At 38.4% G+C, this 23,713-nt stretch overlaps 1 pseudogene across 1 annotated transcript; it reads right to left on the bottom strand.

Annotated features, from left to right (window-relative positions):
- LOC307052235 (pre-B-cell leukemia transcription factor 1-like) lies at positions 1 to 20,787 on the bottom strand (annotated as a pseudogene). Its single transcript has 3 exons — positions 20,774 to 20,787; positions 16,767 to 17,326; positions 1 to 855 (listed from the first exon to the last, which is right to left on the bottom strand). The product of its transcript is annotated as a pre-B-cell leukemia transcription factor 1-like (transcript).
- Positions 20,788 to 23,713: the final 2,926 nt, after the last annotated feature.

Raw genomic sequence — 23,713 nt, 5'->3', positions numbered from 1 at the left:
CTAGATGTTTGCCTCCTCTTGGAACTTTCCAGTATTTTTCTTATAGCACATCTGCTTGTTGCCAAACCAGTTGGGGACCTGAGAGGCAGTGATCCCGTACTTCTTGGCGAGCTCCTCCTTAGCCTCGTCACTAGGATATGGGTTACTCAGGTGGGAGTAGAAATACTCATTCGGGACCTCAGTGGCCTGTTTGCTGAAGTTACGGCCTTTTTGTCTGGCATCCAGGAGCCGGAATGCAGGATCATGGCCACCTCGCAGGGGCTCTGCTTGAGTTGCCTCTGGATGGCGCTGAACTTCCGGTGGATGACACTCACCGTGCGCTCCGTCTCCTTGGGTGCTACAAACTGCGTGCGGCTTTGCTCCCTCAGCAGTTTCATGACGTGGGCTGTGAACTTGCTTCGTGCCTTCTCATACTTCTCCAGCTACGAGTGGTAAACGTGGCGGCCCTGGGCAAGTTTGCTGAGATAGTCCAAGTGTTCGATGGGGTTGTTAGGGGACACACCTCCCCCGGAGGCTGCAGTGGTGGCAGCTGCTGCCCGAGCCATCCCCTTTCTCGGGGCCGGCCACACCCTCTGCTAGAAGCATGTTGTCCAAGTGCATCAGCTGTAGGTCCACAGGCTCTTCCTCTTGGGAGCTTCGAATGCTGAAGGCGGTTTTCTCCTCGATTTCACGAAGGAAGCTAAAGAGAGCAGGCTTCATTTGGTGGCAGTTTAGGGTGTGTTTCTTGGCCTGGGCCTCGCTCGTCCAGGCTCTGGTCGGTGATGGTCCCTACCTGCTGCAGAATGTCCCCAATGTCTTGCTTCCCTCGGCCTCCCGCGACTTCCACACACCCCGCTACCCCCACCGGGGTCTCCGCTGCCCAGAGGTTAGCCAGGGCCCCCAGGCTCCCCACCCACCAATCCAAGCCCCCCCCCCAGACCCCGCGTGGTTACTTCCCTCCCAAACTCTCTGGGTGTGCTGCTCCCTCCATCCCAATCCCTGCCCATCTCCCCCACTCCCGGTTCTCCCCGGAGTTCACCCTGGCCCTGAAGGGAGATCTGGGGTACCGCCTGGGTCCCCCCCAGGAGACCCCGGCCCCCGGCGGTGGAGAAAATGGAGTCAGAGAGAGAGAGGACGCCCAAGCGCGGCTGTGTGTGGACTGGACATTTTTTTTTTTTTTTTTTTTTTGCGGTACGCGGGCCTCTCACTGTTGTGGCCTCTCCCACTGCGGAGCACAGGCTCCAGACACACAGGCTCAGCGGCCATGGCTCACAGGCCCAGCCGCTCCGCGGCATGTGGGATCTTCCCGGACCGGGGCACGAACCCGTGTCCCCTGCATCAGCAGGTGGACTCTCAACCACTGTGCCACCAGGGAAGCCCGGACTGGGCATTTTTAATGAGGATGTTTGTCGAAACCTTGGAAATTACTGGGAAAGCTTTGAGGACCAACCTGAAATTTCAGGTCAGAGAATATAGTGGGAAAGAAGAATAAAGCTGCTTTCTTCGTACCCTATCAAATCCACCTCATTTCTTATACTTGTTCTATTTTATTTTTAGCATTAATTTCTATATAAAATCCAAGAAGTCTCATTTTATTCATACAAAGTATATATCCTTTAAGATGGGTTTTATCACAGACTCCAAACCCATCACCAATACTATACCCAAAACAGATGACAGGGAAGATGTTCTCTACCTCAATTTCAGATCTAACAACCACCTAGTCACCTACATTAAACATCTAGGAGACAGGGCTGCCTCTTTCCTCTCCTTCATTCTTTACATCTAGCCAGTCAACAAATGTGGTTAGGTATCTACAATCTGTACCTTTCATCTTATTCCTATTACAATTCAGTATCTCAAAATTTCTCCCATGAATCTCTGCAGTCAACCCTAAAACTTTCTTGATCAATCTCACTCTCTCCAGGGCCTTGCAAATCATCTCTCTAAATCATAAATCAAAAATGTCTTTCCTCTTTGTAAAGAATATTGATGACTGGTAGAGGGACCACACCATTCTTCTGTTTCCACAGGAAATTAGAACATTTTGTGAGTGAAAGGGGCACAGTTACTAATTGTTCTGGAACAATAGGCATAGACTAGGATGTCCAAGACAAACTACCATGTTTGGGCACTACACCCATTAACTAGAAAAAAAAAACTAATACATATAATTAGACAAGTAAGTTCCTCAGTTATTTAACTCTTGCCTACCTCTCCAGCAAGATCTCTCACCACTCCCTTAATTTACATTCTTAAACCAGAATGGTCTACTCTGCTGTCCAGATGAATACTACTTACTCTTTAAGGTTAAGTTCAGATGCCATTCCCTCTAGGGAACTTCTTATTTCTTCAGTCTGGGTTAGCTGCCTCTACCAGTAACTTTCACATTCCCTGTGCATGTGGCTCTAACTTTAGTTTAAAGAGGGTTTATTGTTTTGCTTTTTAGTATACATTTTTTGAAGTTTATAAAATGATATTTTAAATTTTAAATTTTATTACCTATTATTTTAAATTTTTATTTATTACACAGAAAAGTTGGAAAAACTTCTTAACATCTAACCTCACTAGTTTGCTTATTTCTAAAATGGGTATAATAAGAGTATGTACATCTTAAAGTTGTGAGCTTGTAATATATATAAATGGATTTGTATACCACTTTGAACTGTTGTTATTTAATAATATCTGTAATTATCTTAATCATTATTGAAAGCATTATTATTACTATAAAATAAAATTTACATAAATTTGCAAGATCAGACCTACTCAGTGTTGCAGGGGACTAAGTTTTTCGCTCTACCTCAATTTTATTGAGGGACACTGGGAAAAATTCATCAGAAAAACAACAACTAAAGTTCAAAGGAAATTCTTATTTTCTTTTCAATGACTTTCACGTGGATAATATATGGTTTGATCAGCGTATATTTTACTTAAAAAATGTACCTCTTAAGCTCCATCCATGAAACTGTGTGGAGATTTTAAAACAAGTCCATGAATGTCTCCCATTAAAAGTGAGGTCTTGGGCTTCCCTGGTGGCGCAGTGGTTGAGAGTCCGCCTGCCGATGCAGGGGACGTGCGTTCGTGCCCCGGTCTGGGAAGATCCCGCGTGCCGCGGAGCGGCTGGGCCCGTGGGCCATGGCCGCTGAGCCTGCGCGTCCGGAGCCTGTGCTCCGCAACGGGAGACGCCACAACAGGAGAGGCCCACGTACAGCAACAAAAAAAAAAAAAAAAAAAAAAAAAAGTGAGGTCTTTTTCTCCTCCCCTTGAATCTCTCAATTGCCCTGGGTCTGCTTTGATCAATATGGTACAGTGGCAGTGATCCTATGTAATTTCTGAGGCTGAGTGACAAATGTCCATGCACCTGTTTTGTTTGTGAGAACACCTGTTCTTGTTGCAAGTAAGAAGTTTGACTACCTCAAGATAGCCATAGTGAGAGAAGCCCAGGGCACATGGAGAGGCTCCATGAAGGCTGCCAATAGGCCCAGCTGTGCGCAGCCTTTCAATCTTCCCAGTCCAAGCCTCAGAAATGTGAGTTTAAAAACCTCCCCATAATTCTAGCCTTCAGTCATTTGAATCTCCCCAGCTGAGGTCTCAGACATCATATGGCAAAGACAGACCATTCTCACTGTATCTTGTCCAAACCCCTGACCCACAGAATCCATGAGCATAATTAGTTGTTTTTTATGACACTAAATTTTGGAGTGTTTTGCACATGGCAATAGACAACTGGAACAAATAGTTTTCAAATAAACATGATAACTGATTTCAAGGATTTTTCCTCTTACTGGGATATTTCCATTTATTGTGTGCTTTTCCAGTTTAGTGTTGTAGTGTAGTGAGAACCAATCAGATATATGTTAGTAGAGTCTCTGTAATGCTAAATATAAAACTTAAACTCATAGGATTTGGGGGTTAAAAAGATGTCACTAGGGCTTCCCTGGTGGTGCAGTGGTTGAGAGTCTGCCTGCCGATGCAGGGGACACGGGTTCGTGCCCCGGTCCGGGAAGATCCCACATGCCACGGAGCAGCTGGGCCCGTGAGCCATGGCCGCTGAGCCTGCGCATCCAGAGCCTGTGCTCCGCAACAGAAGAGGCCACGGCAGTGAGAAGCCCGCGTACCGCAAAAAAAAAAAAAAAAAAAAAAAAGATGTCACTATAGCAGCTTAAAATGAAAATTATTAGTTTCAATCATATAACTCATATTTAGTTAATGCATTATAGTTTACAATACACCACCATGTTTCCCCCATTTAATCTTTTTATTCCTGTTAAGCTTGAATTATAATGTTCATTTCACAAGTGAAAACACTGAGGATCTCCGAAAATACATAATGGACCTAGGGTGTATGGTAGAAGCCACTGTCAGGATTTAAACTCAGGGCTCCCAAATCTCACTTTTCTTTTACCTCTCACTTTTTTAAATTGGTGAAACTATGCAAAATGACTGAAAGTTTCCTGCTTCCTAAGTGATCTCTTTATTTCTAATTTTGCATGTTAAGAAATTACAATTCCACAGATCAGCCAGAAGGATCTTTCTAAAGGTACTTTTTTGTATCCTCCCCTGCTTAAAATCTTCTCTAGTCCTCCTATTACATGTGATATAAAAGGCCCTTCACAATCTTTCTCCCACTTCCCTTTTAATCCCAACATTAACATTTCTAGCGTGTAGCTCATCTTTCATTTGATACTTTTGGTGAAAGAGAAACCCCTCATTCACTTAGAAATTTCATTGATTCATTCATCTGTCCCATCACTCCACACATATTTGGTGCATGCCTTCTGTTTATGCCAGGCCCTGGGGATACCAAACATTTGTCATGTTTCTTACCCTCAAAGTCTTTCAGTCTTTAATACAAGAAAAGCAAACACAAGTTTACTACAACCTGTAGGCCTTCATATTTGTGATGCAAGGAAAAACAAGGCAATTGAAATATTAAAGAGGACACCCGACACAGCCTGGGTTGATGGGGAAGGGGCGATCCCGAGAAGGTTTCCTAATAGAGATGATTCAGGCAGAATGGAGCAATACACCACGTTCCAAGACAGGGAGATGGGGAGAAAGAAACTTGTACGTGGTATTAGAGCTCCATGATTGAGTTAGGGGAAAGAAAGTTTCAAGGTAGGAGTCTGATGACCCATGAGACTGAGACAGAAAGAATGCTAGAGAAGTAGATAGAAGCCAAATCAATGAGGGGTTTTACACTTAGCTACCACCTGTGTGCAACAAACAAATTAACATCATTATGATGAAGTATTTTGTCATACTGAGGGTAAATTTTCACACTGATTATGTCTTCTTTCTGGGCCTTAACGTGTTCCTCTGAAAAGTCTGAGAGCTGGACTGCAGTGGTTTTACATTTTTTATCTCAGAGAATTACTTCTGCACATGGGAATACAACAAATAAAAATAGAGCTGGTATGGCTGAAGCTGGCATGAGAAATCCAGACCATCCTCCTCCATCATACCCACTGGAATAGCCCTAAAGAATATCTTCATCCTCCCTGTTTTAGTAATCCGAAAAGTACCCTTTTCAATCTATTGAACTAGATGATCTCTAGTCCCTAATTTACTTTGAATGTTACTGTACTAAGGTTCTGTTTTTCTCAAGTCATTTTTCTTTCTACTAAAAATGTGATGGTGTTTCACAATTCCATACGTAAACTTTATAAGTTCCTAATTGACTGGGAAAACAAAGTCAGTTAAACAGTGGCACCAAACACTGTGATAAGAGAAAACTCAAACAACTATTTCAATTGGCCCTGCTACACAGAACCACTATAGAATTTAGAAGCTAAAACAACAATAATTAGCTATTTCTCTCAATTCTATTTGTTGACTGGACAGTTCATCTGCATATTTCACCTGAGCTTACTCAGCTCCCAGGATTCAGCTAGGGGTCAGTGAGGCTAGAAGACCCAAGAGACCTCATTCACATGTTTGCCAGTTGCTGTGGGCTGTCACTAGGGACCTCTTCTCCACCTGCCTCTCCTCCTCCATAAGCCAGTCTAGCTTCTTTGCATGGCGACCTCAGGACCACATTCCAAGGTCTCTTAAAACCTAGCCTCAAAAGTCAACATCATTTACACCAGAGTGGTCAGAGCAAGTCACAAGGCCAGCCCAGATTCAAGACTCTACCTTGTTATGGAAGTCACATCACAAAGAGGTATATATACATACCTGTGACATCCATAAAAAGGAATATATATACACATATATACACTAATTTTATATATATATAGTATATATATAATAATTTATATATATAGTAATTTTATAATCTATATTTTATATCTACCACATAGGCATTCTTATATGTCAACAGTTCCCAGAAAGTGATTGCCCCTACTTTCCTATCTCAAGACAACACTGGTAACCCATACTTCAAAAATTTCAGTAGCTTATTATAATATAGTTGTCCTCTTTGATTTGTATATTGGAACATAGTGCACTACTGCATGTCTTTGCAGAAATACGCTTATTGAAACAACTCAAGGGAATCTTCTGAATTGAGGAAAAACATTTACATCGGAACAAATTACATTTTACTGAAAACCTAATTGTTACACTGAGAGCTGTACGCTGTTGTAATTGCATACTCCTAATTACACACACTGCATTATTTAAAAAGAATGGCATTGTTTATTTGTGATATCCTTTGCTTATTTACACTTGCGTATTTGAGCAAGGAGCAAGGAGTTATTTCTACCACGTGGCTGAGATTGTTATCTATTCACAAACACAAAATTAATTCGGTAGGGAGAAAGGGCTCTCAAACAGGAAGAGAGAAATTTCTCCTGAGGCGAGACATTCTACAATTGTTTCTAAATTTCTGTATAATTAACAAAGCACTTACCATCTGCAATGATTGACCCATCAGAGCTGCTCCTCTGAGATAATTTTGGTGACATTAAAAAAAACTGAATACCCAAAAGCCACATTTGACATAAATGAATTAGCCCATTCTTGTAAATAGGAGTAATACTCAAGATAGAATGTTTTATAAGATGTTGCTTAGCATGGATAACCTTAACCATATTAACTCCCTGAGGGCACTTGTCTGAGTCTCAGTGCCTCCGTAATGGTAACCTTGTTCTCTCTGTCTTGTGATTTTGATTTTGTAAATGCCACTTGAACCTCAAAGCCAGTAGCCCAGTTAAACCTCTTACTTGTGTTTACAGTTGAGTGAATAATTCTTTCTGAATTATAATCACATTTCTTGATTGATGCATCAGGAAAAAAAAAAAAAAGAAGTGGGGCTCAGAAATCCTTTAAAAGCTCAGATGGAAGTTTTATTCTTTTTCCTGTTTTTCATTCTTTGCTAACAATATTCATAAAGTAAAAGTGCACTGTATCACAAAGGAAGGTGTTTTTCCTTCTCCTACAACAGAACCAGTGCTGTGTATAGTAGGTACTTTGAGTGATCTGATTGTTTTCTTAATACGACGAAAATTAACACATAATTAATCATTGATGTGTTTTTCAGAGAAAAATAAATACAAAAACAAAAAACTCCAGAACAGTCCTGAATAGTAATAGCTCTTCTTGCTACTACTACTCCATTTAAAGGCATTTTGTATAATATGGGGCTGTTCTTTTCATCTCAGGAGCAAGGTAAACAAAATTTTTTAATGGCATAACGTGTGAATGCATCAATGTTCAAGAAACTAAAAGTTCAAAGCGGCCAAGACCACTGGCACAGGAATGTTTAAATTTCTGTGACCAGTAGGGAATAGTCACTTACTACATAGTTCACTAAAATTGTTCCTTTACCTTAATACATAAAAGAAAGAAGAGTCTAACATTTCATCCTATTTCAGAGGAGATTCCCCCTACAGACCAGTAATAAAGTATCCCTACAAGTCCAGTCTGTGCTCCTAGCAGAGATACTTCTAAGTGTGTAAGCTCGTGACTGATCTTTTCTATCTGATGTATTTGAAGTTCATTACTGTAGTAACAAGAACTTAAAAACATAAGAGTTAGCCTTACATACGCCTAAAGCGTCTTACAGTGACTTTGTATGTGTATCCCAAGGATTAAAGTAGAGTGTCAATATATCTTACTGTAAATGTAAAGGCTCTTTTTCAGATAGCCTTGCCATAATATATTACTATCCTATATAGAGCTTTCTTACTTTCATTGGCTTAGATTCCATTTTCTGGAACCATGAAGCTGGGAGTCATTTTTCCTTATAGCTAAAAAATAAAAGCAAACAACTTTATCAAATCCTTTATAAATGTCAAAGGTTAAAAAACCTTCAAACAAGATTCATATGTTTGCTTTTTGAACACAGAGTTTTCAGGGATTTTTCATCATGTTATATCTTCTTCTATGGGTAGCATTATTAACCAACAAAAATTGTTCAAAAAAGCAAAATTATAAAATATTCTATCATATCACATTGGTGAACTTAAATGAGCCTTATGTCAGCACCAGTCAAGACTTCAACTGTCTTCGGCAGGCACAAGATTCACTAGAAGACTCACCTTAGCACAGCAGTTTAAAGATATAATATATGTATATATAAATCAATTTTATATCATGCCTCTCTGCATGTTAATTAGCTTGTATTGAATTACCATTTTAAAATTCACTGCAGAGAGGAAGTACCTACCTACTTATTTTTTAAAAAAGAAATTGAACAAGGAAATCAGTTCACTTGAATTCTACTTTTGTTTTTCCCCATCTTCTTAATAGACAAGGATCTTATGCTATTTTCTCCTTAGTGCATTTCAACTAAGAAGAAAGTGGGTGGAGTCTCTATTCCACATTTTCTTAGGAAATCTCAGACCTTCTTGTTGCCCATCTGCCACTTCTCAGCCTCCTAGGGAACTGCAGTCACATCCATTCACTTTTAGGAAGCTCCTAGACACTCCAAAATTCTTACTATGTGTTTCTATGCCTTACTCTTTTTATGCCATGTCCAATGCCTATTCTACAAAAACAAATAGCCCACCAACTACATTTGATAAGGAGAAAATGTTATTTAACTAAAGAAAAATTATGCCATAGCCTTAGCAGGCAGCAATGCAATTATGATTTTAAACTGAATACTCTTTCTCTGAACTACTCTTGTAGTTAATTCAGGGAAATAGTCTGTATACAATTTGATGGGTATGATCACTTAGAAATCTTTGGACACAAAAGAAAAAATATCAGGGAATTAGAATGAAAAATGTTTTCTTTTTACTTATTATTTGATTATTATGAAAAACTAACATAAGTTTATTAAATGTAGACACGTAAAAAGTAGAAAGTAAATTTTAAAAAATTAACTATTGGGCTTCCCTGGTGGTGCAGTGGTTAAGAGTCTGCCTGCCAATGCAGGGGACATGGGTTCGAGCCCTGGTCCAGGAAGATCCCACATGCTGCGAAGCAACTAAGCCTATGTGACACAACTACTGAAGCCCAAAAGTCTAGAGCCCATGCTCCGCAACAAGAGAAGCCACCGCAATGAGAAGCCCACACACCACAACGAAGAGTAGCCCCTGCTCGCTGCAACTAGAGAAAGCCCGCAAGCAGCAACAAAGACCCAATGCAGCCCAAAATAAATAAATTTATTTAAAAAACAAACAAACAAAAAACTATCACCCAGCTTAGCATTCTGAGAAACCAAATATATTATTTGGTATATTTCATTCCAGTCTTTTTCTATCCATATATGTATCTATGTGATTTTTTTTAAACAAGCATAAATTTGTCATATAGTGGAGAAGAAATCTTAATTATACTGAGTAGTTTGCATCAGTGGAACTGGCCCAGGGAAAAGGGGTGTGGAAAATTAACATCCAAAGTAGAATTTAAGAATATCCAAAGAATATATATATAATCTCCCCTGATCTCCTGGTGACAAGCCACTGAAAGAGAAGGCAAGCTCTGTAATTACTTTTTGTTTGTTTGTTTGTTTTGCGGTACACGGGCCTCTCACTGTTGTGGCCTCTCCCGTTGCGTAGCACAGGCTCCAGACGCACAGGCTCAGTGGACATGGCTCATGGGCCCAGCTGCTCCGTGGCATGTGGGATCTTCCCGGACCGGGGCACGAACCGTGTCCCCTGCATCGGCAGGTGGACTCTCAACCACTGGCTACAGGGAAGCCCTCTGTAATTACTTTTAACCCTCATGTGTGTTTATACACATTGCCAAAGACTGGAAGAGAAAAGGGAAAAACAAAGGATTTAGTTGATCCCCACTCTGAGCCATCAGACTGATCCTGGAAAGGTCTGTATGCCATGTCCAGAACGTGCACATTTGTTTTCACCATGTCGGGTTCTTCCCAGCTCACAGTTCTGCAAGTGAAATAGCAACTCAGAGAGGTGAGAAGTCTCTCAGAATAAAAATGAAGATGGTTAGTCAAGGTTATATGAAAATGGCTTTATAAATCCTTAAGAAATGCCCTGGAAGAGAATCCAGTATGTGATCTGCTTTTTAAAGACATGAAGGAATGGGAAAATGATGATTATTCTAAAGTATTTTAAAAGAATTCTTCAGCATTTCTACTGAAAAGCTGAAAGAAGGAAAAAGAACAAATAAAAATATGACTGTCATGACCTAATGATTCATTGCCTATTAGGACAGAAGTCATTGACTTATAAGGGAACTACCAACACTGCTCTTAAGGTTATTCATTTAAATTGAGTGCTAACTGTAATAGACATGATTAAAAATATATAGAATTAGACATTGTCCCTGCTCATTAATTCTGCTTCCTAGTGAATCGTTCTCTGCCCATCTTCCATGTTCACAGCTTGCCAGGTGAACAAGGATAGAGTTTAAAATGTTTCATGAGGTTGATCATTATCATTATTTCCAATTAATACTTTGAGTGCATAGGGGGTGTATGGTACCATGCTGGGTCCTTTAAGAAGCATGATAAAAATTAATTAAAGGCCTTGAAGGGACATCAGATACAAAAGGCAAGTAACACCTCAAGTAAAGAAAGACATCATAATGAATAATTTTAAGAATTTTTGTTCATGTGGGGCTACTTTCATAATTTTCCTTAACTAAACTGTGAAGTAACAAAGAGGGAGGGAAATGGTACATGAAGGGAAAGGAGGGGGAAAAAACAAAACAGAGCAGAAAAGAATGAGTTGGAAATCACTATTCACTAAAAAAAAAAAGAAGGAAATATCACTTAAGAATGTTTGTATTGTGGGTTATAGAAATTTAATTAAAATTGGCTTAAAGAAAAACAAAGGAATTTATTGGCTCAGATAAATGTCAAATGGCAGCCTCATGTACAGCTTGAGCCAGAACTTCAAGCAATGTCAGTGGGGTGGAATTTTACTTTCTTTCATTGTTTAACTTTTTTTCCTCTATCTTCATTCCATAGCAACAGAGTTGCCTGCCATCTCTAGCCTATTATCACCTCAGGCTCCATAGCATGAATAAAGCATTATGCTAAGGAAAGGAAGCCAGATGCAACAGGCTGTTTCTTCTCTCCTATCTGTACAACTGTTGCATTTGCTCTTCTTGGATCACGTGCTATCCCTGAATCAATGGCTTCTGTAACATAATTGTCTGAACAGCCAGCCCTAAGCAGAATACCACTCCTGGAGACACAAGTAGGATCCATAGCTCTCAATTTGTATGGACTAAGAGTTGGGAAGGAGCTTTGATAAAAATAAGTGGGGGGGCTTCCCTGGTGGCATAGTGGTTGAGAGTCCACCTGCCAATGCAGGGGACACGGGTTCGTGCCCCAGTCCAGGAAGATCCCACATGCCGCGGAGTGGCTGGGCCCGTGAGCCATGGCCGCTGAGCCTGTGCGTCCCGAGCCTGTGCTCCACAACGGGAGAGGCCACAACAGTGAGAGGACCGTGTACCACAAAAACAAAAACAAAAAAGTGGGAATGAATGGTAACAACAAAAACCAAAATAAAACAAACAAAAAGAGTAAATGTCCACTATAAGAAGTATAAGAGTAAAAGAAAGAAAGGACAAGGTCAAGATGAGCCCCTTGCATTAAACTTTATCTTGTATTTCATAACAGAATAAAATTGTAACATCAAAACCACTAACTTTGCTGTTGCCAGACTCCCAAACCCTCTGCAGAATGACTAGTGAATTACAGTCATTTAACTCAATAGATTAGAATTGTCAAATTCTTTTTAAAAAATCACTTTCATTGTGCTAAGGCTCTTAAACATTAGCCTGGCTCCACAGGGTATGGAATACGCTTTTTGTATTTGTGTTGGAGTATTGTATGCAGTCAGTGCTCACTGAGACATCTGGACATAGAGTAAGAGGTTTACTCACTGGGACCAGAGTGGAACAGAAAAAGGAGCACAACAAAATTCTCAAGAAGCATCAGGAATCCAGTATCCTCAGGATATAAGCAAAGAAGTCTGATCACTAATGTCTAAATAGGGAAAGGAACTAACTTTTATTGAAGGTCTAGCATACGCTGCACATTTTTACTACCTCATATCATCTAATCCTCACAGAGATTTTATGAGGTAAGAAATTAAATTCCACTTTTACAACTTGGAAAAAAAAAAAAGAGAGAGACTCACAGTTATTAAAATCTTTCCAAATGTACTACTACTGGTTAATCCCAGGACTGAGCTTTGAATCCATGTCCATATCATCATAAAACTCAGTTTATAGAACTTCAAATTCTCTCCTTCTGTGGAGTAATTTCATCAGGTGCCATGAAGCTGAGAGTTTCTCCTACCTCCTACTGCCTGTTCCTGCACCCACCCTCTACACCAGGTAGGGAGATGGGAGGTAGGAAATGAGATGGTTTTAGTGGCAAAGGAGTTCTGGGTGGTGAGTGGAGAATACAGAGTTTTAAAGAGGATTTTAGGAAGTTTTATCTCATGGCTACATCTCCCTTTGATACTTCAGTAAAATATTCATTACTTCTTAATGCATTTTGGAATTGAATCTGGTCCATAGTTGTTTTCAAGTCCTGCTTGCAATGAGGTGAGAAAAGGGGCAACTTGTGGGAAGATAATCATAACTGGGTTAGGTTTAAAACAGGGAGTGGTTCTTCAAAAAGCTATTGGAACTGTTTTTCAGAGTAATTTATTTTGAAGGTGTAATGATGAATATTTGTAATAATGCCATCACTGCTTCACAAAGATATAACGGGGATAAATAAAAAAGAGAAAACTTTGTATAAGAAATAACATTTTAAAAAAGAAATAACATTTAAAATTTTAAATAATAAAAAGCTCATACATTGGCCATCTCAAAAAAAATTATTGGCTATATATCCAGGTAGCTTTCTCATATTGAAATACTGTGTTCAAATTGGTAGCAGGAATATGACCAATTGTGTTCCCACTCTTTGTAAGAAGGATTTTTGTCTATAATTTACATTTGCCTAAAGGGATATTTCTACTTTGTTTGCTTAATCGTATATATATATATAGTGCTCTGAAGATAACCCAAAGACAATAATGAAAAACTGAAGATATTTACCAGTAGCAATCTTAGCGCTACAGTATTTAGCACGTACTAGGTGGCAACTATTATTTACCATTTCAAGGAGAATTTTCTCAGTTAACAGTCAAAAGTTAGCCAAGAAACTTTTCAAAAGTCAGAGCATCATTCAGAGGTAAAATTAGAAACGGAATATAGATTTCTTGAGAATTGTACCACTCTTACTTGTTTTTCTGACGGCACATTTTTTTCCTTCCATAATAATCTGAGTAACTTATCTTAATTCTTTATAATTTTATGCTTTTTTCTCTCTTTTCTTTGTGAACTTTTATATAATAACAGCTGTAAAAACTAGTTAAGTATTTACTTAAAATTCATCATAGACATAAAATGAGATAAGGAATATTGTATGGAGTGGGACCAATGACTCCTTCCACATAATGCTCTCTCAAATAATTCTGCAAAGAAAGATTTTTTTCTCTTATATCCAGGTGAATGATGTATGCTTCCAACATTACATGAATAATATATTATGGCTCAATCAGTCATTAAATTTCATACACGCTTCCTGTTAATTTTTAAAGGCTTTTGGTAAAAGTGAAATTTTACTTGTTAGCTCTGCTATTAGAAGAAAACAAAATGTAATGCTTTTTATTGTTGTTCCTTGTTTTTGTTTTAAAGCATGAGGTAGTGCAATGCTGCTTGGAACTAAAACGAAGTTCTTATCACTTTACAAGCTTTTTGATACTGAGCATATGATGTAACATCTTTAGGGATGGGAGTCCATAACATCAAATCTTTTAAAGGCAGGAGATGAAAGCCAAGTAAACTCTCTAGCTCCAAGATCTAGTGAAGAAATTATTAGCTGAATGTCTGTTTGCAACTTTAACTGTTTGTACATTTGTCATCAGTGATATGTTGATTACAAATACTTCATAATTTTTGTACATAGGATATCAAAAATAATTGCAAGCACCTGAATAAAATAGAAACAGACAATGAGTAGTAACAAATTACTGAACTGAGAAACTGTCACTTGTATCAAAAATACACTTATTGTAACTTTCTTAAAGAATGCACCTTGAAGATATAAAATATGTCATCCTAAATACCTGACAATTAACTCATATTCCTCTTCACTGTTACTTCTCTTCAATTATAAATTCCAAGAGATCAAAATTCCATTGCCCACATATGATGGAATGACTGCAAGGATAAGTAGCTATTATGTTTTCTGGTGATGACTTAGCCACACATAAAAGTGCTCATATTCAGTCTTTATTCAGAGAATGTTGACTCAAAACTTTTTTCTCTTTTCTTCCACAAACTAGTCTATTAAAATGTTTAAAATTTTAAAAATATTTCCTGGTATTCATGGATTTCAAACTTTAATATTCAATTAAACTTGTATAGCTATGGATATAAAAAGTGCTCAATTATTTTAAATGTGATTTGCTGCTTAAAGTTTTTTACATATAGTACATCTTCATATTAACATGTACTTTCCTCAGAACATCTTGATTTTCAGTTGTTAGTAAAACAAAATTACCTAATGTCAAATAGCAGGACAATATTAAATGGAAATAGATTTCCAAAATAAATCTCCATCTTTTCTTTCTTATTTGTAATTTATTTTCACTGAATTTCATAATAAACATGTTGTGTGAGTAGTTGCTCATGTGTCAAAAGAAAATAACTGAATATCAACTTAATCTAACTTAGTAATGCAAATAAGCCTCTTTGAAATCCTTTCAGTAGGAAGCATTTAAAACTTGGTTTTCCCACTTTGTTTTTGTAAGAGAAAACATCTAATTGCAAATGATCGTCATTAATCTATATTCTGGGCCAGTGATCAAAATGCCTCTTGGGTGAGAAATGGATAGATCTATAAATTTAACTAATAACCAAACTTTCCTGATAGCCTAACTTTTCCTTAAACATTTCAGCTTCAATGGATAGTATTATTTGCCCATTTTCAGAAATCACTGGGACAGATTCAGTCCTGAGCTTTCTGCCAGGACAATGGCCAGAACTGTCCCTCAAAAGTTAGAAGTGGAGAGAACATTTACTGCTCTTAATTTGGAAGTTATTGCTGTAGAATTGAGTCCACTCTCCTTATTGTAATCAACAACAATCTGACTGCCCCAGCATGTTTGTTTAAGGGAAAAAGATAGTAGACAAGGGGCAGAAGGTGGAATGCTGGCAAATATCTACATGTAATGGTAGGTATAAGATAAGGGACTAGCAAAGGGATGGAGTGAAAGATCCAGAAAGCAGCTAAGAACTCAAGATAAAGCCATTAAATAAACGAATATCCCATACTGTTACAAGTGGAAGAAGGCTGAGGATTAAAATCCTGTTAAATATTTAAGTGCTTCTTTTTAAAAGGTTGGAAGATGTAAAAACCCTGATTTTCCTACTAAGTATTAATCCCCTTTATTTTGGTAATATACACCCAATATTTCTTTTGAGGAAACCACCTATCCTTCATCTTAACCCTTATAACTCAGGTTCAGCTGACTGCACACCTCAGCTTCAGGTAAAGATGGGTTCCTGAACAATAGATGAGAATTCTAGAATTTACCCTGAAACAACTGGGAAAACGAGTGTTACATCTTCGATAAATAGTAGCTACTCAACAGATGGCAGCTGATGTTTTATAATCAGTAACTTTTTTTTTCTATTCACTCAAATAATGATTTACTGACATAATTGACACTTTTTACTTTTAGTGTGTGAATTGAAGTTTTGAGAGTTTGTTTTTGTTTATCAGTAAGAGGGTAAAGAAACAGAAACAGTATTATTGCATGAGAAATTTAGTTAAATGCTTTATATATGTTAAATCATTTAGTAGATAAATGTGTCTTAATTAGCATTTGTTAAAAAAGAGGCAACAGGGGCTTCCCTGGTGGCGCAGTGGTTGAGAATCTGCCTGCCAATGCGGGGGACGCGGGTTCGTGCCCCTGTCTGGGAAGACCCCACATGCTGCAGAGCGGCTGGGCCCATGAGCCATGACCGCTGAGCCTGCGCATCCGGAGCCTGTGCTCCGCAACAGGAGAGGCCACAACAGTGACAGGCCCGCGTACGGCAAAAAAAAAAAAAAAAAAAAAAGGCAACAGGCCCAAAATGGAGTCACTTGTGCTAAGCTCACGTCACCAAATCAATACTTAATACCTAACCAAATTGCATTTTAACCCCCCAGGAATGTAATCTTTAACCAGTTAACTTGGAATTACCCAGTCAGCAACTAAGTGAGGTAATCTGCTCAACAGGCACTTCTGTTTCCCTTAGGAGGGCGACCTTGCCTAAAACAGTGCATTGCTTGCTAATAATGTCTTTTTTTCACCCCCTTCCCACCTTTAAAAACCTTTCCTTTTCTACAGCTCAGTGGTGTTCCTTTGTACTTGCTAGATGGGATGCTGCCCAATTCACGAGTTGTTTAAGAAAGCCAATTTGATTCTTAAATGTACTCAGTTGAATTTGGGACCTGAAGGAGAAACACAAGAGTGGTATCCATGAACCCCTTTTTGAGTTCACTTTCTTGCCATTTTTGAGGGCCATGGGTAAGTTCTCAGTTCTGAGCTCTGCTCTCTTTGCATTGAGCTCCCAATGTAACTGGCTTTCCAATACAGGGCAGGATAGCTTGACCTGGCAGACAGTTCTACCTGGAACCAAGCGCCTATCTTTGCAGATCAAGTGGAAAATCTCCAGCCCTCGATTCTGTCCAAAGATCCAGGTGGGAACTGTTATTGGTATGGCACAGTCCCCAATTGTTGAGGTCTGGTGATTCAAGCCTTTCCCCAGCCCAGCTTCCACAGGAATTACTGGTGGTGTGCACAGGGCCTTCTCTTGGCCAGGAATCATCAACAACTCTTGGTTACTGCCATATGTTAAGGTGCACGTGTTTGTCTTATTTTGTGTAGCTAAAGGCCAATTGCTAATGGGAATTTCAGAAGTCAAAAAGCTGCAAAAATTGGTGGGCATGAATAAAGCACTTAAGAGGTATTAGAGCTGTTGCTCCCACACCCAAAGACTCCTGCATTAGGATAAGTTAGTCATGGAATGGGTTAGATTGACACTAGGTCACCTGCCAACTTCAAGAAAATTTCTGTGTGATGGAGTACATTGTACTTCCTGTACACAATCCCCTACCATAGGCACATCCCTTTTAGGTATTAGTTTAGCTCCTAGAGACCCAAAGGCTTAGCTGAAAAATATATATAAATAATAATAATAAAATAGAATCCTTAAACTCCAAAGTCAGGTATACCACCTTCTACCACCACAGCTGTTTAAAAACTATGGTCCCATAAGCTATAAATATCTACAAAAATGGCCAAAATCTTTCTAAAGAAACCCAAGAATTTTGCATCCTGAGAACTTGGCTTAATAACTGTCAGACTGGGGGCCACAAAATACACCTGGATGGAGAAGTGGGTTGAACTCTAATTGTGGCTAAAGATCCTATCAAACTGACAGGATATTTAAGAAGATTTATGGTGGATCAGCCTACAATGTCACTTAGGCTACTACTGAATTCTCTGAGGAATTGAGAGCAACTGTCCTTATTTTACAAATCTTTGCAAACCTAGAAATACCACTCTAAAGACAATTCAAAGTTCACCTACTCTTTTATCAATCCCCAAACTTCTCCTGTTTATCTCAAATGGCTTATAAATATTGGCCTTGGGAAACCAAAGCTCTTCTAAGAGGAATTTGCATTCCCTTCCTCTGATGTAAATATTCGTAAACTTCAAGGAAACAATTCTTATCCGAAGGAAAACAAAAAGGGGAAAGGTCACTTGAAATTTGGCAAATGAAAAATCATATGTCTTCTCCACAAATATTAGTAGAAAAAGCTTTAGCCATCTGGGCAGATAAACTTAACTTATTCCAACAGTTTTTTCATAACTAGTGAACTTTACATGTGTCTTTCTCTATATATATGTGTGTATTAGATGTGTGTTATTTTCTACCTTCAGATAGTATTGCTAAAAATTAATTTGTAAAAGAGCTCTATTTAAATGCCTTAAAACCAAGCAAGCATTTATATGAATTAAAGAAATAAAACAGAAAGTAACTCAAATGCTTTTCAAGTTTATGTGGTCTAGGACTAATCTTTAGTAAATAAAAGCTAGTTTGAGGTCTTTTGTTTAAGTAAAACAGGGATATCTTTAGAGTTATCAATACTGAATATAATACAAACATACAACTTTTATTCTACCTGGGTTTATTAGTCAAATAAGTTCACATTACAAAGTTTGTCAGTAATGAAAATAACTTGGTATGATAACATTTTCATATGTAATCTAAACCTAATTGTTAAAAACAAGTAGATTAAATGGATGTAAAATAAAAGGTTCTAGGTGAACTTTTTAAATAATTTCCCCCAATTTTTGGTAACCTGAAACCTTAAAGTTTTGCTAAGTTAAATATTAAGGTAAATTCATTAAGTACCCAGATCACTCCCAAATAAAATAAAATACTGTAACATTAATTACTGAACATAGATTTATCCTCTCATTTTACAGAGGAATTTAAAATATTTGGGTTTATTAGTAAACCAAAATATTGTGTTTTGTGCCACACTGAGACTTTCCTATAAAAAAATCATATTTTTAGAAAACATAAAAAGTGTTTATAAATCAGCCAAGCTACAGAAGGCTAATGTAAAATACAATTCATGATTGCTTACTTCTTAGTTTTCACTAGTTATTAAAGGTTTTAAAGGTTTAAAATTCTAATATGTGTAATTAAAACTATTAGACATAATAAGGGAAATGAATTTTATATGCAGTCAGAACTGGCTAAGATTGATAAGAATTTAATCAAGTAAATGCTCTTTAGTATGAAAAGCAACCTAATGTTTTTTTCTATGTTAAAAAGACAAAGTGTTATAGACTATTGGTCTGCTCTTGATGAGCCATTGTAAAGGGTTTTTCTTAAAAGTAATGTGCCTTAAAAAACAAAGATTCTATGTTTTATCAAAATAATTGCCTGTATTTCACACTGTCTTCATCAGGTCTTTAATTACTTAAAACCAAGTTTTCTCTACTAAAAGAGCTAAGGGTTTTGTTTTGTTGTTGTTCTTTAACAATTATGTAATTTTCTATATTTGCCTGCAAAGTCTCTAATTGTCACTTTGGTTAAATGGATAACTAACTATTGTTTTACAGTGAACTATGGTCCTTTTTGAACAAATGTTTAAAGCCTTTTGGATAAACTTGCCTAAAATCAAATTCTAAATGAAGTCCTTTTGACCTTGAACTATGAAATTTTTCAGAGGGCTCCTGGAACATAAAAGGATCTTCTCTTCTTATAAAAAAAGGAGTTAAACTAATTAGGCATATCTGATATGTTAAATTACATGGGAAGTATTATCAAAGATGAAGTAATACTAAGCCTTCTTTAGGTTGTATCTGTATAGGTATATGTTATAAATGTTCCAGAAATTATGTGAAATTCCTGGAAATTTGATATAGCCTGGTATAATGTTATCAGTCATAAATCCAGTTATCATCTTGAAATGCTGTATATCACAAAAATAACCAAATTTCCTTGCCAATTCCATGATCATGAGCTCTCATCAGATCTTTAATAATGGGCATTTTTTAAGTATTTTGCCATTTAGAGATAGCTATTGTTCTACTCCAATGTTTTTGCAAATCTGGCTACAGCTCTCCAAACTAACATTTACAGTTTTCTCTGACCCTTCTGAGTTGGAATCAGTAAGAACAAAGATTGTCCTTGAACCTCCTTGGAAGAGACTATACCAGGTCCTCTTCAATACCCAGATGGCAAACAAACTTCAGGGACTCTAGTCGTGAGTACATATCACACAGCTAAAGAAGCTCCACCTGACATCTGGTCCTACCATTAAAGACCTCCAAATCAAATTGACTAGGAAGAGAAGTAGCTAACATTGAGGCAGAATGCTTCATCCCAAGACACCAGATCAAGACTTCATACTTTAACTGAACATGAAACCCTCTCTTCTCTTTCTTTCCTGTACTTTGGTATTGGCCGGGAAAGATAATACCATCATCCATATCCCCCAGGCCATTGTTAATGGGGTGGGGGTGGGGGGTAACCTCCGGACTTTAGGACAGCTTTTTATTTCAGGCTAGAAGAAAACCTAACCAACCCCTGGCTTGAACGTGCAAATGCAACAATCCCTGCAAATATATGCATTTCCCCACCTTAAGAAAAGTGGTTTGTGCCCTGGCACGACTTACCTTTGTCTGAGGTAGTTATTGTTCTCTTTGGGCCTCTGAATGCTTAGATGGCTGGCATATAACTGGACAATGCCTTTTAGGTTATCTAACTGTGCCCCTAACTTTCCACAAACCAACTAAGACAACTCATTGGTCAACTTCTCTAAATTTGCATCATCAAGTTAGAAGGGACTTACCAGGAGGCGTTCATGATTCAGGATTTTCTTCCTTTAGCAGGCCATACTTCTCTGGTTAGGAATAAATGTAAATGAGAATATGATCAGGAACCTCTCCTCAACTTTTGAAACTAGCTAAGGCAATAGCTCCACCCCCCGCCCCCCCACACAAAAAACATCCTAGCCTCTCTGGCCAAAGTTGTTCTTGATAACAGGATAGCACTTGATTATATTTTAGCTGAGTAGGGAGGTACAGCGTTGTGGCCAACACCACCTGCCACACCTGGATTAACTCTTCTGGGGAAATTGAAATGCAATTAAATAAGGTCACTGAGCAAGCTACTTGGCTTTAAGAGGTGACTCCTTCAAGGGGTCTTTCTGTGACTTATTTGACTTTGATTGGTTTGGGTCCTGGAGACTACGGCTCGAAAGTGCACTCCACACATCAGGAATTATCCTGCTGATAATAATTATAGTAATCTCTCTGGTGCATTAGATTCCCTCAAAAGCTTTAGATGTGTGGCCACAGCTGCTAACCACCAAGCAAATGCTCTCCCTCACACTGGAACATCAGAGAAGAAATGAAGAGAATGACCATGTAAAAGATTGTAAGCCTGAAGTAGTAGCCTATGAATATCACAGAGATTAAGCAAAAAAATTGCAGTGACCTGTGAATACCCCACAGGATCAACAAAAGCTGTGAGAACTACAGATCAGTGGCAGAGAGTCGCACTAATGACTTAAATTTTGATAGCATTTCTCAGTTAAGCTGAGAGTCGGATCAAAAAGGGGGAATTGTTAAAACAAAAAAAAAAGGAGACAACAGGGCCCAAAGTGGAATCACTTGTGCTAAGCGTACGTCACCAAACCGAGAGTTTAACCTGATTGCAGTTTCAATCCCCGCAATTCCCGTGACCTTTAACCAGTCAACCCAGAATTATCTGGTCAGCACTAAGTGAGGTAATCTGCCTGATAAGGCCTTCCCTTTCGGAGGGCACCCTTGCCTGAAACAATGAATTCTTTGCTAATGATTTCTTCTTACGGCTCCCTTTCCACCTTTAAAAACATTTCCTTTTCTACTGCTCGGTGGAGCTCCTTTCCATTTGCTAGATGGGATGCTGGCCAATTCATGAATCATTTAATAATGCCAATTTCATCCTTAAATTTACTCAGCTGCATTTTTGTCATTTAACACTTTACACGATAAATAAAATTAGAATAAAATCGATTCTGTTTTTCCCACATTCATTCATTTACTATCAAAATAAAGGGAATCCATTTTTTCTCTTTTCAGAAACCAGTTTTATTAGTCTAGAATTTAATGGTGCAAAATGGTGAGCTTTATGACTTTATTAGAGAAAGGGTTCTATTTTTATAATGTAGCAGTCAAAAGAATCCGTGTCCCTCACTATTTTATACTTGATAAATTATTCAACTCCAAAGCAATTCATGAAGTAAAAATACTGTCCATTGAAATATATTTCTTTGATTCTAATGACAATGTATTTCTCTTCTCAGTAGATCTGCTGCCAACTGAGTCTCTTTTCAGAGTAATCAGTGACAAAGGTATAAAAGCACCTGTACTTAACAAAAACTCTTGCTAGAAGGAAAACTACCAAATAAAAATGGTCCAAAATATTTAAAGGACTATCTGATGCTATATATATTGTGAAAATATGAATGTTTTCTAACACTGATGAACAGAATAGATTCAAATGACTAAACCCAGTGTAACTACAATTGGCACTTGCCATCCACCTCTACAAGGATTAAATCACGTGTTGCTGCAGCTGCTGATTTTCAACACCCCTCGAAAGGAGTTCAGGGTGGAGAGCTGACATGAGGCGCTCTGTGCTCTGGGAAAAACTGGCAGAACAGGTCTTCAGATAGTTAGGTATTTTCAGGAGCTGATGTTATGAGCCCAATTCTTGTATCTCCTCATATCTAGAGAAGCACTAAGATCCTTCATGGTGATGACTGCTCCTTGTGACTAGCAGAAACCTTCAGAAGACTAGCAGAAAACTTCTACAAAAATATGTGCTTGATTGCATGCTTTCCCCTTCACCAAAATCACATATATACTGTCCTTCCCCCCACCTCTTTGGAGCAGTTTCTCAGAGCTATCTGAGGTGCTGTCTCCTGGGCTGCAGTGCTCATTTTGCCCCAAATAAAACTTAACTCGCAAGTCTCACATTGTGCAAATTTTTTAAGTCGACACCAAGCTAGGCTGTAAGTTCTTTCTTGAAGCTAATATAAACTTAAAGGAGAAGAAAAAGCTCTACTAAAATGAAGTAAAAGTATTAATCATTTTGAAATAAGATAATGATACAAAAGATATCTTGTTTTACAAAGATAGATGTAAACTTTGTACAACAGAGATCATCAGCATTCCTGCCAATTACGTTTTGGGGTCTTACAACTTCTAGCTGTTTGTCTCCAGATAGATAATTAAGAGAAAAATTACTGGCACTTTAATATACTAATATTTTTAAAATACAAGTTAAAAGATGGACTTATCTTGCAAATGAAGAAATTACTGGGCTTTCCTCACCTCTTTAAAAAATATGTCTCAGCTTGAGTTTTCCCAGAATATGCTTGAATTGATCACCCCAATCTCAATAACTTAATGTGCTGTATACTATTAGGACTAAAACAACATTTCCAAAACTAGATTCTGTCAAATACTAGTTCTAGAAGACATAAACAGGTCCACTGCTCAAAATAAGGCTCCTTGGGCTTCCTCGGTGGCGCAGTGGTTGAGAGTGCGCCTGCCCATGCAGGGGACACGGGTTCGTACCCGGTCCAGGAGGATCCCACGTACCGCGGAGCGGCTGGGTCCGTAAGCCATGGCCGCTGAGCCTGCGCGTCCGGAGCCTGTGCTCCGCAGCGGGAGAGGCCACAACAGTGAGGGGCCCGCGTACCGCAAAAAAAAAAAAAAGCCTCCCTGAAGAAATTCATTTG

The sequence above is a fragment of the Hyperoodon ampullatus genome, assembly GCF_949752795.1.
Source record: "Hyperoodon ampullatus genome assembly, chromosome: 4".
Classification (NCBI taxonomy): domain Eukaryota; kingdom Metazoa; phylum Chordata; class Mammalia; order Artiodactyla; family Ziphiidae; genus Hyperoodon; species Hyperoodon ampullatus.
The sequence above is the reverse complement of the archived record's forward strand: the minus strand, read 5'-3'. Positions and strand labels throughout refer to the sequence as shown.